The 17,497-nt window shown below is 43.6% G+C and overlaps 1 long non-coding RNA gene across 1 annotated transcript in view; it reads right to left on the reverse strand.

Moving 5' to 3' along the window:
- LOC148477552 (uncharacterized) overlaps positions 1 to 17,497 on the reverse strand; it is a 47,480-nt gene that overhangs the window by 14,124 nt on the left and 15,859 nt on the right. Inside the window, exon 2 of the long non-coding RNA XR_015872499.1 lies at positions 7,027 to 7,141. This is a non-coding gene — a long non-coding RNA (uncharacterized LOC148477552). The remainder of the gene's footprint in view (positions 1 to 7,026; positions 7,142 to 17,497) is intronic.

A 17,497-nucleotide genomic window follows, 5' to 3' on the forward strand; every position in this document is an offset into this window, starting at 1 on the left:
CTTGTTGGCTGGAGAGAGAAGTGCTTGCCAGCGATGAGGCATGTCAGAGGTAACTAAGGTAAAGAAAGGATCAGGATCGTCACAGGCTTCAGCAAAGGCTACACTTACCCATATTTATTCATGCCTGACAGAGTGAGGCATAGCTGAGATATGTTGGATGAGGTGCATTCTGCGCTGCCTCTAATCCATATAGCAGCAGAGACGGCAATCTCTAGGACCCAAGGGACTCTAGGACTGCAGCTCACCAGGAAGTCTGACATTCGACATGCACTACTGCCCATGCCGGGCCATCTTAACAGTAGTGCAGGCCCTGGGCAAAGCAATGCACTGGGACCCCTACCCACCCATTCATGGCATACTTGCCGACTTCTACATTTTCCTCTAGGGGAGAAGCCCGGGCAGGAGAAGCAGTTGAGCGGTGTTTGGGGTGGGGACGCATCATTAAGCCCTACCTCTTTGCGGTAATTTGCAGCGGACACCACATATTTAAATAGGGGCAGGAGATAGTGATTCTCATATAATCTCTTTATGCTCCTCCCCCTACTCACAGACCCGCCGATCCCCGGGAATATTCTTCCTATTCTGCCCACTTCACTAGGAAGTTGGCGGAATGCGGAAGAAGTACCTACTCATGCGGGGGGTTACCCGAAAAATCGGGAGCCTCCCGCAGGTCTCGGGAGGGTAGGCAAGTATGATTCACGAGAATAAAAATGTCAATGGTCAATACAATTAATTATTTAGATTTATTGATACTTTCAACAAAATCAATGTTTAAACATAAGAAACATGATGTAAAGCGTGGATTAATCAACAGAAACTTTTGAACATCATAAGCCTTGAAAAAAAGCAAACATTTCATTGTGAGATACTGAATAAGGCCTGAGATCAGGGACAGAACTATGGGAGACAATGGAGGCACCTGCTGCCGGGTGCCAGCACTGAAGGGGCACTTCCTCCATTGCCCACAATATATTCACCCCACTTAGGGCGGTAAATATGTACCCGAAGCGTACCATCACGGCTACCCAATACATATCACCGCTTCCCGGCACCTGAGAAGCCACCATAATCATATACTAGTGGAGGGATCTGTGCCAGATCATCAGATGCCACTTCCGTCTATCTGTAGCCTGTCCCCGCTTATTGATGTTGCTGCTCCTCAGCAGCTTCTCATGCCAGTGTGATTTTTTAAGGGGGGGGGCACCAGATTATAACTTGCCTCTGGGCATCTGGGATGAATTTACGCCACTGCCTGAGATGTGTGAGGGCTGCTAGTTCCTGCGTTACTGCTGCTGCTGGGGTTATATAACATGTGGCATCAGTCAGGGATCCAGCTCCCCAACAGCTCTGACACTTTGGGAGCCCCCTTTTATACTACAGTATATACAGCATATTACTTATTATCATTGACTAATACTCCTATATGGTACATGAACCAGTGGGGAGAGTTTATATAATTTAAGATTGAATTGTCCATTATATAAAGTCTCCCCACCGGTTCATGTACCATATCATTCAATGATACTAAGTATGCTGTATATAGTATACAGGGGGGCTCCCGATTCTTCTTGTTAACTGTTCACCTTAATAAAATTGCTGCAGTCCATAGCAACAGCTGTGCTTTCTTCTCTTGCTTGCAATGCTGCCAGCACATGGTGATTCCTCCGTCCTTCTCACGTCAGCATCAATGCAGAGAACCGGTGGCGTACGTTCATCCCAGACGCCCGGAGGCAATTTATGATTTGGTGACCCAGAAATCACAGCCACTGATACCGTAATGTAGCAATCCGCATGCAGACAGGCTATAGATAGACGAAGGCAGCAGCTGACTTGGAGATCTCCACTAGTGTATGGTGGCTTCTCAGGTGCTGGGAAGTGGTGCCATGTATTGGGCAGCCATGACGGTACACTCCAGGTACATAGTTACAGCCCTAAGTGGGGTGAATATGTTGTGGACAATGGAGGAGGTGCCCCTTCAGAGCTGGAGCCCGGCTGCAGGTGCCTCCATTGTCTCCCATAGTTCTGCCGTGCAGAGAACCACAGGGGAGCCCCGTGTCAGCTTGTCACTTCAGCAGTGCTGCAGAAGTCTGTCCCCGCAGTGCTGCTATAGATATCAGATGGGGAAGGGCTTTGCCGGGCCAGCATCTGGTACAAGTTGATGCAGCCCCATTTGCCGGTACAGACCGTAAAAAAAATTGTACTGTACTGGCCAAAACAGGCCACTAGAATGCCCAGTGTGCCCATACATGGCACTGTGCGAATGCACACCCTGTTGGTGCGTCTTTCCGCCCCAGCATTTCAGGAGACTGGAAATGCCCTCTGAGATTCCCAGCCATAAAAACCATACAGACTACCGAGTACCGTAAATACCATATACCACCACTGCCATTACTAAGGGGCATAGCTCCACTTGCCACCAGGGCATACACCATCCCTGCACACAGAAATGCTCAGTAATACTCTTACAATCCACACAGCTCCAGTATTGTTATTGTACCTGTTTATCCCTGTGTCTCTATGCCACCTCCTTGTTCTAACTGGTTAAGTAAACCTGAAACCTGGTTAAGCTGTATCACGTGTAGACTAATCGTCAGCAGCATCTTTGCTGCGCAACACACTTGTACACCCAGGGCCCATTGTACTCCCAGTGTACTGTCTGTGGTTATATACATATATTTACATCATACAAATTTCATACAATTTATCAAGTTACAGACCGCAGTGTCCTTCCGTGGTCATTCTACCAATAGGTTACGTGCCAGGTGCACTCTGTTATACTGTGCCAAAAGGTTATGGGCCCAGGACACTGTGCATGATTTCCAAAAGTCCAAATACCTTTGGTGTGGAACTAGCCGATACCAAGATCAACGAGCTGCAGTGACACAGAATAAAAGAGTGAGTATGGGACCTGATTCACTATGGAATGCAATATTGCGTACGCACACAGTTCAACTGCGATAGTATGCTAATTTATTGCAATCACAATGCAAACTCAGCACTACATAAGGACGCCCACTTTACTTTGCACACATCCATAATACTTAGCAGAATACCAAAACCATCGGTACACTGGCAGCCTTAAACACACTTGCGCAAGCTCTGAGCTTGCTCAGAAATTGATAACAACAATGCACGCTATGAGAACTCAGACTGTGTATGGCATCACAGTGGCTAATTTATGCAGGCCCCTGCAATGGCATGCGAACGCACTGGCATGCCTGTGTTCAGTTGACCACCCCTCTGTCACCACCCACAAACGTCACTTCCAGTCAATCACTCTGCAATGGGTCTGCAATGCATAGTCATTGTGATCGCAGTCCCCATTGCAACGGTTGGTTCGCTTGCACATTTGCAGTGCGAAACAATCAGCTGATTGCGTGCATATTCACACTTGCGTAGAGTAGTGAATCAAGCCCATAGGCAGACCCTTATTGACTTGTATGGAGAATGTACAGTGCAGGGAATCTTGAGTGCAGCAAGAGTTTTGTGAAGCTGACAGGTGCAGAAACTTATGTTTCATGGAAGTTTGCTATGGAGATGCATTTAATATTGGAAAAACTATGGAAAGTTACTAGCAATCCTGGTTGTAATCCAGACTCAGAATAAGTACAATACATAGAGCTATGGGTACAAAAGATCTAAATGTGGAAACACGCGTCTATTCCATTACCCACGGTAAAATGACCATACAGGACATGTAAGTGAATCTGCAGTTGGCTTATGAAGATAAAGGGCTAATGAGAAGAATTAACCTGAGGTGCAAATTGTATGCAACAAAGCTTAGTGCATGCAAGAACATGAAATAGTATATTAACAGAATGTTATCTATATCTAAGCCATTGACTTCAATCGGCAGCATAATAGATGAGGAGGAGGGGATCGGTATGAGATGCCGGTGCTTGGGATCCCGACAGTTAGAATCCCGATGCTGGTATCTCGAAAGGGTTAACATACCAACACTTGTTGGTCGGTATGCTAACCCTCCCAATCTCCCTATCCTAACCCCCCTCTTTGGTGCCTAACTGTAAGCTCCCCCCCAGTGCCTGACCATAACCACCCCCTCCCTGGTGCCTAACCATAACCTTCACCCCTTAGTGCCTAGCCATAACCCTGCACCCTAAACCTAACCTCCCCCCTCCCGATACTTACCTTCGGTATCCCGGCGGTTGGGATGATGGCGCCGGACTTCTGGCCGGTGTCGAGATTTCAGCACTGGTAATAGGAGCGTCGGCATCCAGACCACTGGGATGCCAAATGCATACCATGAGGAGGTTGCAAGGTTGCAATTGTGATGCTGCAAAAGTTTATGCTAGAGTATGACCTTCCATGTATAGTCATTAGAGTCTAGTACTAGGAAGCTAACCACAGAGACTGTGGCCCTGATTCAGAGCCGCTCGCTGCCGCTGCCCGCATGCTGGGATTGTGGGAGTTTTTTTTTTTTTTTTTTAACTCCAGCCATTTCACAAAGCTGTGGGAGACCACCCACAGCTTGTGCGAGTGGCCAGGAGACCATCACAATAATCGTGACCATCAACCTTGCGACGAGACTCTACAGTAGGGTCTAGGCTGCCGCAAGGCCGAGTGGACTTCCTGCTCTACTAGAGCAGGAAGTCCACTACTGACATGAGTAGTGATGTCAGTAAGACCTTCCTACAAATTCCAGGTGTTCCTAAGGGAATGCTGCATTTGTCCAGCAACCCCCCCTACCCGCCCACAAAATGGGGCGAGCTATCACTCACCATTGACAGCCACCCCATCTTGTTGCGAGCCCCATAGCGACTGAACTTCAGTCACTCGGCAGGGCTCGCACACGCCTGACACGGCGCATGTGCAGCGCCTAAACATCAGGCCGCTTGTGAGCGTACAGCACTTGTGAGTGGCTCTGAATCAGGGTCTGTATGTGCTAAATAATTGCAGTTTCAAGAGTGCCTACCTACAGAAACAAATGCTGAAAATTCTGCCCTACTGTCTAAAACTTCAAAGCACAGAAAGCCTAAATTTAGATGTTTTAAATGTCACAAGTTGGGACATAAGGCCTCACATTAAAGATCAAGTGTATAAAGTGGCACCCCATCACCTAAACCTGACAGTGGGTATGAGTCAATCTTAAATGTAGCAGATAGCCACTGTAAGGACTGCTGGTACATGGACTCAGGAGCTACAAGGCATTTTATCTGTAATGAAAGTTGGTTCAACTCATTAAAGTGGTATGAGTCAGTAAAAGTTAGAGGAATAGAAGACAAGATCCTAAATGCCACAAAAGTCAATAATTACTGTATGCTTGAAAGTTAAAAGCAAAGCAATTGTCATAGACATTGAATGTGTATTATTTATGCCAAACTTAGGAACTAATCTAATTGCCATTAGAGTACTTGAGAGGAGAGAATACAGAGTCCAGTTTTCAAAGGTTCAGTGGATTGTGTACAACCAAAGAGGGACTGTAATTGCTGCAGCAACCCAGTACCAACAGCTTTATATCCTAGACAAGTGAGATGTGGAATGGTAGCTGCTAAAATCAACCTATCAATGGAGCTATGGCACAGGAAACTAGGATACCTAGATTACGACAACATGCAGAAATTCAAAATGGCATGCTGGTCTTACAGGATTGTTCATTGACATAGAGTGAACGATCCTGTAAGACCAGCATGGGAAAGCTGAGTAAAGGGCAAGCACCTTTCCCTAGATTGCATTCAGAGCATGATTGCCATTGGAGTTAGAGCACACAGTATGTATGGTCCATTGGAGATAGAGTCTATGAGTGGGAAACATTACTTAATGACATTTATCAATGATGCTACAAGGATGACACATTTACTTTCTAAACAAAAAAATGTGAGGTAACAGATAAGTTCAAAGAGTACAAGAGCCTTGTAGAAAGCCAAACAGGTCTCAAACTAAAGATACTAAAATCTGATAATGGTGGAGAGTACGAGAACAAAGATCTAGCCAACTGTCTTGCAAAAAATGGCATACAACATCAGATAACTATTGTCTATAAGCCAGACAAAATGACATGAGTGACAGATCAAATAGGACAATAGTTGAAGAACACCATCTATGCTGAATGATGCAAGTATTGACAAAATATTTTGGGCCAAAGCAGTACAAACAGCTGTTTGCCTCAAAAATTGATCACCTACTGTAAACATTACAAGGCGTTCCATGAGACTGGACATGCCCTCTGAGACTCCCAGCCACACAGAGCCCTACAAAGTACCGCAAGTATCCTATACCACCACCGCTATTACTAAGGGGCATAGCAATACTGATCACCGGGAAATTCAACATCCTGCTAACTGCATTAATACAATGCCCAGCAATACCCTTACGCTTCAAGCTGCTCCAGCATTGTTATAGTACCTGTTCATCCATGTGTCTTTATGTCACCTTGTTGATCTACCTGGGTAAATAAAGCTGAAACCTGGTTAAGTTGTACACTGTGTAGACTAACTGCCACCAGCACCTTTGTTGCGCAACTCACTTAACATCCTGTACACTAAGGGGCTTAGTGTACTCCCAGTTTACTGTCTGCGGTTATATACATATATTTATATCATACCAACTATTACGTTATGGACCCCAGTCTCCTTCCCTTGTCATTCTGCCAAAAGGTCACATGCCCAGGAACAATTTGCTTTACTCTGCTAATAAGATAAACACTACACACAAGAGTTTTGGAATCATTTATTTTCTCAGTGGTAAAACATGAGACTGAACACACCCACCAAAGCCTTACTTATATCACCAATATACAGCTAATTTAAACAGCACAGGGGCGGATTGGGAGTTTAAAGTGGCCCTGGAAAATTGCCGTAAAGTGGCCCTATGTGCGCCCGCCAAAGGCGTGTGCCCAAAAAGGGGGCGTGGCCTTGCACCAAGGGGCATGGCCTTGTGTTTGCGAACCATTCTACCCCTGTTTCGTCATGCTGGGGGCATGCCCACTGCTCCAGGAGCTGATGGGTATGCCCACAGTCCCTCTTCAATGAATAACCAGACGGAGCATGTGAATGAGTATTTTCTTACCTATATGATTTCTCTGCAACAGGGACCCTCTGAAGAAATAGATCCTTCCTAGACAGGCAGTGTCTTGAGTCGGTATTCACAACTCATTCAGGAGATAATATGGTCTGGAAGCCGCCTGTTTGTGTAGGAATAAAGCCAATGTCATCAACATGCAATGGTTATATAGTCTATTTTCAATAATGAATAAAAGAGAGGAGTACCATGAGATGCTGGGGGACTGGAAGGTGAGTATGGAACGGGGCTTTGCTGGGCCAGTACCGACAGAGCCATTCCTGGTACAGGTCGCTGCACCCTATTTTGCCGGTACAGACCGGCAAAATGGGTTATTCAATAAAAGTGTAAAGAAATTAAACACTGCTCAAGTGTACATCTTGTTGATAAGCTCTGGAGTGCCGCCGACTTGTATCTTTTGGCATTAGTTGTTCCCGGGAGGGCAACCAGTCATTTATTTATGGATAAGTGGCATGCCGGTCATTTTTGTGTGTATATATATATATATATATATATATACACACACACACCAAACAATGCCCCGGCCCTCCAATGTATAGCCAATGTATCCTGCTCCAGTGCCCTCCTAGAGGATCAGCACCCTCAATATCGCTAACAGGAGATGAGAGGCAGCACCCAGAGACTAGTACACCATTTGTACCAGTCTCTGAGTGCCGCCTCTCATCTTCTGTGTGTGTAGATATATATATATATATGTATATATATATATATATATATATACAGAAAAAATGTGTATGCAGGGATCTGTAAAACCATACAGTCACTGGTGGAAAATAAAAAAGAGAGAGAGACAGGGAGAAGAGAGAGAGAGAGAGCAAGAGACAGGGAGAAGAGAGAGAGACAGAAAGGAGAGAGAGAGAGACAGGAAGGAGAGAGAGAGACTGGGATGAGAGAGAGAGACAGTGAGAAGAGAGAGACAGGGTGAAGAGAGAGAGACAGGGAGAAAAGAGAGAGAGAGAGAGAGAGAGACTTCAGTTCCCGCTGAAGTCTACGGCCAATCCTACCATGAAACAGCATATAGCAAAAAGTATAAATGTGCACAAACAACATAATTTGGGCTCACCCAATAGATCCATAGATCACATGTACAGTTAATAATAGAAAACATATTAATGGCAAAAAAAACATATTCTAAATATTCATATAAATTATGCAGGTCAAAGAGAGCTAAGAAAGTGAAAGGAGTATTATATGAGATAAGGTCTGATATATTGCTCATGGAGGACCAGGGCAGTAAAATTAAAGAAAAAAAAATAAAGCACTATTTTTTGTACCTATTCCTACCTCCCTATGCCCCTTTAAATTGAACCTGACAGATTTTTCCCGCTATAATGCTTATTTAGCCATCAATTAGGCAGATAGCCACTGCAAGGAGTCTGGGCGCCCTTGGCAAAAATTTCACCCACCGCCCCTGCTCCCTCCAATTCATACTATGCCACACATTAGTGATGCCAATTTATAATATGCCACACAGTAGAGCCCCAAAATCATACTGTGACTCATAACCCAATTAAAAATATGCATACATCTGTGCCACAAATTCATTACATGCCACACAGCTGTATCCCCAGTTCATAATTATGCTACACATCAATGCCTCCAATACATAATATGCCACACATTTGTGCCCCAATACATAATATACCACACAATTGTGTCCCCAATACATATGCCACACAGCTGTGCACCAAATATATTGTATGTCACATTGTTGTGAATTATGCCAAACAATGCACCAAGTACATATGCCCATGTGACTAAAATTCTTTATATGCCAAACAGCTCTCCCCCAATACATTATGTCACACATCCATGCCCAAATATATATTTATGCCACACATGTGTGCACTAATATACACCACACACACTTACCCTGCCAGCACTCATTAAACCCACATACACATAGGCTAACCCTGTCAGCACTCAACAGAACCACCACACACACTAAGCCTGTCTGCACTCATTAACACATACACACACAAACAACACCACCTACACACACACTTACCCACCCACCCATTAATCCTTTCTCCTCACCAAAAAGCCACTGCTGCTTACTCTACCGCACTAACAAGTGAGAGTGCAGTACCAGGGGCTGGGGGAGTTCCTGTGTCAGCCTTGGCCATCAGTAGTCCTTGCCGAGATTGAAAGCGACATCTTTTTTTTCTTTTTTGTGTGGACTCAGTGAACGTTTTGCTGACTCAAGTTAAAATGTAGCTGCTTATGTAAAGTCACACCTCTGACAGTATCCACCAATTTTCCATCATGTACTGTACAAATATATCTATATTTCAAAAGGGATGTCAATGTTTCTACAACCCACAATCAGTTTCATCTATCTGTCCTATATAGTGAATTGTTTGGGTAAAGTGCCCTGGATAGCCCAAATATGAGAAGCTGAGAGGCGCCAAGGGGTATATTTACTGTGCGGATTTTTAGAAGTTGAGATATTGCCCAAAGCAACCAATCAGATTCTACTTAACATTAATCTAGTGCCTTCTAGAAGATAATAGCTATAATCTGATTGGTTGCTATGGGCAACATCTCCACTTCTAAAAACCCGCACTTTAGCAAATATACACCCGAGATTAATTTTGAAACTGAGCTCATAGGGAGGGAGGGAGGACTAAATTAATTCAAGCCCCTATGATTTCAGAGCATATGGCTCCCAGCACGCCCTGATATTATGATTGGATTTGTGGGGGTCACTCCCTTATTTGCTAAATGGTAGAGGACATTAAAATGAAGCTGGGTTGTCCAAATGTTACTGCATACTCCTTGAGCAAATATTGGATACTTTCAGGATTACCGCTTATATAATACTATTATATAATGATGGCGTACACACAACAATAAATGCTGGGCCCCAGCTGTCAATGAGAAATTTGCTCAGCTACATGTCACCTAATAATTGCACTTAACATTGAAACAAAACATGTTGCTCTTATAGTGGAATCTGCATCCACATTCAAACAAGGCAGTCCTATGAGGTTTCATAGTGACATCACCAGGGATTACATGGTCTGCCTTGAAGCTTAGAGGTTACAGAGGAAATCTGGATAGGGATCGGGTAGGTCTACCTTTGCCAGTTTGTTTTTCTGTTGAAATATTAATATATTTATTCACATATACTACCAAAACAATTTCTGATCAATCTTGAAAGAAGAAGATCAGGAAAACAGTGTAAAAGTATTTATTTAATGTAAACAATAAAAACTGTCACAACCTAAATTATCCTGTACTTGTGTCATATTATTTGGACATCTTATTTGGAATGTTGAGCATGCATTGAAGGCAAAATATCTAGATAGATGTATCTACTAGAAGTAACTTTTCAGTAGAGAAAGTATTACAGACATTGAAGTTATGAAGTACAGAAACTGAAAAGTAACCTAGTAAGGATCCATGGTGAAGAAAAGTTGCCAAAACAAACCAGTCTGAATACCTGATTTGGTCATTTATCAGCAGCTTTACAATTATGTAGCGGTCTGAAGACAATAGCTACCAGATATTGAAATTATTAATCATCATCATCATTTATTTGCAGCACAAAACTGCACAGTTTTATTTTGTAGAATTTGTATGTAATAACATATGTAATACTGTAATAACAAATTATACAAAATACAAATCATATATAAAGTAGAACAAACACATACAAGGTTGATGACAGACAGATTATAGAGAGGGCTCTGCCTATGAGATCTTACAATTTAGAGGGAGATTGCAAAACTGAGAACATAGGAGCTTGTAGGACTCAGTGTGGAGATGGAACAGTAGCTAGAAGGGGAAGGGGGGATTGGAGACACTGATGTGTTAAGAGAGATAATAGGCAAGCCAGTAGAAATATGTACCTTGGAGGTCAAGAGAGTGAAGGGAAGTCCAGGAAAAGAGGGTTGTGGATTATATCAAAAGAAGCAGAGTGGTCAGAGAGGATGAGTAGGGAGAAGTGACCCTTCGAGTTATCAGTTAGTAGATAACTTGTTCCTTTATTGTGGGTAGTAGCAGAGTACATAAGCCCTACTGCAGAAAACAAGAGTCAGAGAGTTGAGAAGGGAAAGGGGATAAAAAGTTGAGTTGTTCTACACTATAAATACAAGTACATTGGAAGCAATGGGTATGAGATAAGTGGGCGGTATCTGGAAGGAATAGGGTGAAGAGATGGTTTGTTATAGACAGGGGAGCTGAGTTCATATTTAAAGATGGACAGGAAACTTCCAGCGGTAATAATCAGGTTGTGGTATTGGGAGGGAACAGGATTGATAGAGAAGATAAGGAGAAAAGTATGAATAGCCATTAACAAATAACTGAAGGTGGGCAGGGGAATAGAGGAAGTGGTGGGTGTGGGTACCGGACCTTGGAATAGGATAATTCTTGACAAGTGGCATTGCATTTGCCTTTGCAGTATATGGGGAAGCTGTGTGACAGTGAGGGATGAAGGGAAGGATGCTGGAGTTGGGCGGTGTAGTAAGTTGAAGGTGACAAAGATGCAAATAGATAGACATTATGGATTTAATGTGGGTTTGTTTGGCAAGAGAAAGGGCGGTATAGTAAGTAGACAATACATTTTACCATTAGTCTAACATATTCAGTTCCTTAGGGACAACTAAAGTGCTGAATGAGTGGCACAGTTTCCTCAAAGCCCTGGCAATGCTCCCACATGGAACGCTGACCACTAACATAAAGGAGCAGCAATCACCAGCTTCTTATATGTGAACCTGCTGGGTCCTGTGGATCCATGTCAGTGTTACACTGGAAGTGTGTGCTTGTCCATGGTGTTACAGCCAAGCACCATAATTCAAGTTTAAGGATCAAGATGCTTACTCGTCGCTGCCAAGGTAAGAAATATTAGGGGGTAATACCACTTTGGGCGCTTCCAGGGCTTGCGCTGGCCCTGGGTATGCACACTGGTAGTGAGCATATTTGTATGTGATGGCTGCATTTGGTGTGTCAGGTTGGGGTTGAGATGGCTAGAGACAATGTGTTGTACCTGGAGCCACCATGCCTAGGGCTGCGGTGAGTTTAGTATTGTAGAAAGAGACTGATGCATCCAGGAAGGACAGGATGGTAATAGTAGAGAGAAATGGTACAAGTGAGAAGGAGCCCTGAGCATACTGAACATACCTTTCTACATATAAGGATTGCGTGTTTGACCACAGGTATGTGTTTTTATTCTACTGCATTTCATTGGTGTCCTTCTCACCCCTTACACAAACCACAGTAAATATTTGCATACGAATAGTGTAGACTGTAAAAGACAAATACTGATGTTTGATTATTAGAAGTTTCAAAAGAAGGAAATTTTACAGCAACAACATTTTTTTGTACTTAATTCCATATATTTAGCTGATCCCCAAAACTACCTAGCATGAGACAGCTGCTACATTCACAGTAGTCCCTAAATTTCCCATATAAAAAAATATGATGCTTCGGTAGCCTAAGGGGTAAAAAGTTGTTCCTGGTAAACATACAAATGTAAAAAATTCAAAAACCTCTTCATTCAGTAAGTAGAAGGATATTGTACCTGATCCAGTTTTAGGGAAAATCCATATTTCTAAAAAGAGCATTCAATAAAGGAAAACTTTCTGAATTTTTCATGTTGGCAGGACCCCTTGGCAGCTGAAGGGGTATGGAAACCCAGTAATCATGACTTTATTTTACCATATTCCACATCCAAAATTACAAAAATCTTTACACAGATTCCCTTGATGTGTACATCTCGCCACTTATCGGTTACATACTAGCGTCACTTATGCCGGTATGTACTTAGAAATGCGATTAAAATTGCATAGGACAGCTCTCCCGATAAGAGTTGTCCTTTGCGATAGCTAGATGCTAGAGGGACATCCGGGTTTATTACCCAGAAGGCCCTATGTGCATGCGCAGACCGGTGTGCGCCACCACGGGGGACACTGGGAGGGATCCGATTGAATCCCTCTCAGAAGAGTCCTGATAAAAAGCCCATAGGCTAAGTATCACCATCTAAAAATGGCATTATCCACCGGGTCCAAGCTCTGGAATTTATAGTATTTTGAAGCTTGGTACATATGGAAATGAGGCCAAATTCTGAAAATTGTATTTTCTGAGTTTTGGCCACTTTTTCATGCTTAGTACATCCTGCCCTTAGTGAGAAGTGGCTGTTAAGAACAAGGATACTATTCTTATTTTTTTAACTATTGAAGTTACCCATTTACCTATTTATGAAGCGTTAGTTATATAGCGCATGCATATTATACAGTGCTTTACAGAGAATATTCAGTCACTCACATCATTTCCTGAGGAGGACATATAAACTTCGGACAGATAGGGCCCTGTTTGGAGTTGAACACATGACCCCAGTTCTGTTAACCACTGTGCTGCATTTATGTACAACTATTCATATTCTACACATTCTGACACACTGGGGACCACTTACAATTGGGGGACCAATATGGTGAAATATAAAAGTAGTGTTATCCTATTTAGTGACATTATTTCAGGCGGCATCGGCATGCTATATCGACTGATGGGAAGCCAGCGGTCAGAAGACCGACAGCGGCATCCCGACAGAGGCTGATAAGTATCCTAATCCTCCACCTCTCCCCCCTTAACCCTTACACTCCCCCAGTGGTGCCTAACCCTAACTTCCCCCCGGTGGTGCTTAACCCTAACCTCCCCTCGTGGTGCCTAACCCTAACCCCCCTTCCTGCACCCTGAACCCAGAGCCGGCTCCAGTCACGCTCCTTGTATATGACTGCACAGGGGTGCCGAGGTCCGGCTGGAGAAGTCCCCCACCCTCCACACACCTGCTGCCATAATTATTTTATACGTAGGGGGAGGGAGCAGAGAGGGAAGGGGGGGAGGGGGAGCATGGGACAGCGCTGGGTGCCGAGACAGCTAGCACCGGCTCTGCTTAAACCTAACCCTCCCGGGGTGGTGCCTAACCCTAACCTCACCCCGATGGTGCCTAACCCTAACCCCCCTCCCGCAGCCTAACCCAAACCCATCCCCGGTCAGTGCCTAACCCTAACCTACCCCGGGAGGTCCCTAATCCTAACCCTTCCCCATCCCCGGGCTAATGCTAACCATTACCCGTATACCTACCTTCAGGATGCCGGTATTCAGGTGCCAACGTCGACATCTTGATCCCTTTGAGATCGAGGCGACAGCTTCCTGACAGGCATCGGGATTCTGACGTCAGTATACCAACGTCCGGCATCCCGTCCGCCGGCATATTCACCGTATCCCATTTCAGCCATATATGTTAATTTATTCATTTATTGCTGAAGAGGTGCATTTTGCTCTTTAAGTGCTAGAATCTGGCCACACTTGGATAGGAGAGTGTGGACTATTTGCAGCAAAATAGACATTGAGCTAGTCTAATAATCTTCTAGAAGTGGAAAGTGAACATTTGTGTACAAGTTATTGCTGGTGACCATGACACCCTTTTATTTCCACAAAACAAACAGATGTTTAGCGACTTTAGTCACCTTGGAGCTGGCAGTAATAGGATTTCTGCTACTTTACTGAGTGTGGAACCTTTTGGGCTACAGTGTATATAGGCATATGTCAATGTGGAAGCACATGAATATGCACAAATAAAACAATGTAAATAAATAAACATTAAAATGTAAAGTTTGGAGACATAGGCCCTCATTCAGACCCACTCGCAAGCGGGCGAACGTACGTTAGGCGTACGTACAAAAATATTTAAATTCAAGGGCTCGCTCGTATTTTCGAACGCATCTAAAAATCCTCCCCAAACTCAGACGACCCCTCCTCTAACTAACGAGCGTGCGAAATAGCGAGCGTACATCCCCAAAATGGCTTGAATGGAACGCATGCACAAGTATAAACCGGAAGTGGCCTTGTCAGATGTCGATTACCTGCTCCTTTATTCTGCCTACCTCCATCAATCGTATCATGCCAATCAATGAATCAATTACCTTCTTTTTTGTTTTTTTTTCAACACAATGCAACAAACTTTACTCTTGTCCGTGTTTGTGTTTTCACGCAGAATACGTACGGCTTAAACATTCGCTTTTATTGTTCAATAAACATGTTACCCACAATTAAACAATTGTTCTATTGCTTTGGATCCCCGCATATTTCCCGGGGTTCATTTCTTTATTTAAATTTGCTTACGCATGTCACTGCATCAAACCTATCATAACTCTCCAGAGATTTCTGGCCCTGTCGAACACATGACTCATACACTAACCAATAGAATTGCTCCTGTTAATTTCCCAAATACATTAGCCAATCAGAATTTTTTTGGCCACTTTATCAAAAATGAATTTTAGGAAAAACACCATTGCCATCATGAGAGCCTCCGCTTTCACCAAGCGCGAGCTGCTGGTGCTAACGGAGGTGATAGATAGGCGTAGCACCAGCCAGCCTCCACCCATAACCAACCGGCAGAAGCGTTCCGCATATGCGGAGGCACGGGCCCGCCTGCGCTCCTTCGGCTCACGCCGCAACATCGGCCAGCTGGAGCGCAGGTGGTCGGACCTGCAACGGCGAACGCCCCGCTTGCTGGCATGCTTTCGCATGCAGATTTCTGAAAGTAAGTTTTATTTATTTTGTTTTTCATGTTTGTCTTTGTGGCCCAAACTGCGTGTGCATGTTGTCATGTCTGTCCAATTTATTCATTCTCCTCATATTTGCATGGCCATGTTTTCCCTCTATTTCATAATTATTCATTCTCCTCATATTTGCATGGCCATGTTTTCCCTCTATTTCATAATTAATCATTCTCCTCATATTTGCATGGCCATGTTTTCCCTCTATTTCATAATTATTCATTCTCCTCATATTTGCATGGCCATGTTTTCCCTCTATTTCATAGTTAATCATTCTCCTCATATTTGCATGGCCATGTTTTCCCTCTATTTCATAATTATTCATTCTCCTCATATTTGCATGGCCATGTTTTCCCTCTATTTCATAATTAATCATTCTCCTCATATTTGCATGGCCATGTTTTCCCTCTATTTCATAATTATTCATTCTCCTCATATTTGCATGGCCATGTTTTCCCTCTATTTCATAATTATTCATTCTCCTCATATTTGCATGGCCATGTTTTCCCTCTATTTCATAATTAATCATTCTCCTCAAATTTGCATGTTTTTTCTTGTTGGGGGCTGTTTTTAAATTGTTTTTTGGCCAGGATTTGTGCTGAAACTAACCACAATTTGTTTGACATCTTTTAGGGGGACAGCCAAGACTACGCCGTCACCGTCCGGCCAGACGGCGGTCACGCCCACTCTCCCCAACCCCCAGCCAACACTCCACCCCCAATAATTCCCCTATTCCCCACTCCTCCCCAGCCTTCCAAGACCCACTCCCGGAAATGTCGGGCCTCCTTCCCCTCCGTCCCACTTCCCCCTCTCCTCCAACCACCCCTCTTCCAATTACCCCCTCCCCGGAGTCGGTAATAACCCCGCCCCGATCTTTGGGGAATGGAGGGTCCTCCGAGGAGGACGATGGTGGGACTTCCGGAGCTGCCGTTTTGTCACCCGGTATGTTTTTCTTTTGCCTTTTTTTTAAGCACTAACTGTTTGTATGTAATAATGTGTCGTTCCTTTATTCGGGGTTTTTGGGTCGACTTTTGTGGATTTAGCAGATTGCCTTTAACTGTTCCAGCTGATTTCAACATACACATATCAGACCTGGGGGAATTTGTACATAGGCCTTGTATTTTTTGCACCCCCCATTTTTAATTTTTTTTTATTTGGGTTATTTTTGGAGTGATTTCGTTGTATTTTATAATTTTTAATGTGGTTGCCCTATTGTTGTATTAATACACACACTTTTCTCACCAACAGAGGAACAGAGGCGTCGTGACGAAGTTCAAGTTTGTGTGGCCCAGATGCGCCAACATATAATTGGTGTGCTCGTGGCCCTTGATCGTTTGTCTGGCATCCTTCGCCAATAGTTTGTTTTTTGGTTGTTTTTTTTCACATTAAATGTTAGTTTTCAAACATACGTTCCGGCTAATTCGTTTTTGCAAACCCAAAGATTGTTAACCCTGACATAAGTAGACTGTTCCTGCAAGGATTTCCATTGTTTTAAAGTAAGATTGTGTTTTGTATTTGTATGTAAAACAGCCACAAGAAACACATTACAGTCACAATGTCATTTCACTTTTTGGGTGTAGTGTCAATTAGATATTTCAACATTTTACAGGTTCCTAGTTGGTGTGCAAGCTGCTTAGGCCACTCTTACAAAGCCAAATGATTGTACAGGCTTCCTTTTGGTGTGGGTTTGGAACCAGAAAACATATTTCATTTTAGCTCAACTGGCGACAGTACTGGATTACCCCTTAGTCAAATGTACCGTGTGTGAACCTGGTTACACTTGCTGGTAACGTCCAAAAAAAGGAAGAACATTTCACTCTACAAACATTTATTCACAACATAACTGATAAATCAAAGTGGTCACTCACAAAAAAAACACACAGTGATAATCTCAAATA

This window comes from Taudactylus pleione, unplaced genomic scaffold (genome assembly GCF_031769625.1).
Source record: "Taudactylus pleione unplaced genomic scaffold, aTauple2 ptg000707l, whole genome shotgun sequence".
Taxonomy (NCBI): Eukaryota; Metazoa; Chordata; class Amphibia; order Anura; family Myobatrachidae; genus Taudactylus; species Taudactylus pleione.